Source organism: Sinocyclocheilus rhinocerous, unplaced genomic scaffold, assembly GCF_001515625.1.
Source record: "Sinocyclocheilus rhinocerous isolate Xijiao unplaced genomic scaffold, SAMN03320098_v1.1 scaffold148, whole genome shotgun sequence".
NCBI classification, from domain to species: domain Eukaryota; kingdom Metazoa; phylum Chordata; class Actinopteri; order Cypriniformes; family Cyprinidae; genus Sinocyclocheilus; species Sinocyclocheilus rhinocerous.
The window spans coordinates 134101-135625 of record NW_015653472.1 but is presented as its reverse complement, the minus strand read 5'-3'; the positions used below and the strand labels follow the sequence as shown (position 1 = coordinate 135625).

General features: G+C 40.7%; 1 protein-coding gene across 2 annotated transcripts in view; it reads right to left on the bottom strand.

Moving 5' to 3' along the window:
• LOC107716101 (rap1 GTPase-activating protein 1-like) overlaps positions 1 to 1525 on the bottom strand; it is an 89424-nt gene that overhangs the window by 32219 nt on the left and 55680 nt on the right. The gene's annotated exons all lie outside the window — the stretch shown is intronic.

Below are 1525 nucleotides of genomic sequence, written 5' to 3'. Positions count from 1 at the left end.
GTCAAGTCTGTTCATGTCAAGTCAAGTCAAGTCTGTTCATGCCTCGTCAGGTCAAGTCTGTTCATGTCAAGTCAAGTCAAGTCTGTGTATCTTGTTTGGATATTGTTTGGATGTTTGGATCACTCTGTAAATAAACTGCACTTGGGTTCTCACTTCAACTCGCCTTCAGTGGACTAATTCGTTACAAATTTATTCCTGTGATGGCAAAGTTGAATTTACAGCAGCCATTACTCCAGACTTCAGTGTCACATGATCCTTCAAAAATCATTCTAATACTTTTTCAGGATTCTTTGATAAATAGAAAGCTCAAAAGAACAGCATTTATTTGAAATAGAAATCTTTTGCAACATTATAAATGTCTTTACTGTCACTTTTGGTCAATTTAATGTGTATCTGATGACTAAAAGTATTAATTTCATTAAAAAAAATCATACTGACCCCAAACTTTTGAACAGTAGTGTATACTTCTAAAGAATAATAGCACATAATAAATTAGCTTTAAAAAGTACTGTTTTAATGAAAAGTTGCATCTTTAATATTTTTATTAAGCCATTTTATACAATCAATATGGTAATGAGCCATGTCCAAACATATACGAACCCAAAGTTGCGATGAGTGTCATTAAATGCTCTTCTGGCTGACATCTGATGATAAATTCCATTCATTTTGGGATTTAATTTATATGTCAGTTATACCATGTGCTGAAGTTGTTTTTCACAACATGTCTCAACAGAAGGCTGTCAAGGGCAAACACAGAGGTTGCTGCCGCTCATTTAAACATTGACATCAGTTCACCAACCCGATCTGCTGTCAACCTCCAATCACTGCAGAGTGTGTGCACATATGACAGTGAGAGAGAGAGGAGCACGCTTCATGAGCTCTAAATGTAGAAGATTCCCTGAGGAGTGAGCTCTAAAAACACTCTTCCTCAGAGGGTGCAGCACTGCCAGTGAAGGTGCAGAATAAAGGTCACTTTGTGAGTCAACAATCATCTGCCAGCGCATCAGCAGTGTGTGGATGCAGGAAACAGCATCTGCCCCAGTGCTAAGGAATGGATTTCTCCCCTCCTGTCAAACCAGATGGCTTATACCTATGTGGCTTGTTTTTTTATTTCGCATCAGATCAGTATCTACAAAGACGGATAATCAGGGACAACTGATTATATTTTGTTCCACTAAAGATTACGTCTCAGGTTACTTATGTAACCATGGTTCCCTGAGTAGGGAACGAGACACTGCGTCCACTAGGGGTCGCTATGGGGAACGCCTCGTCGTGACCTGTGTCTGAAGCATACATTGAAAAAACACCAACAACACGTTGGCCGGCGACAGCCCATGACGTCACTACCGGTGCGACTATAGTATAAATAGGCGCCGGGAGAACACGTCATTCACTTCTTCGTCTGAAGCGTGTGTTCGAAGCATGGCAGGAAGCATGGCAGGAAGCCTAGAGGATGCAGTGTCTCATTCCCTACTCAGGGAACCATGGTTACATAAGTAACCTGAGATGTTCCCTTTCAAGGGAA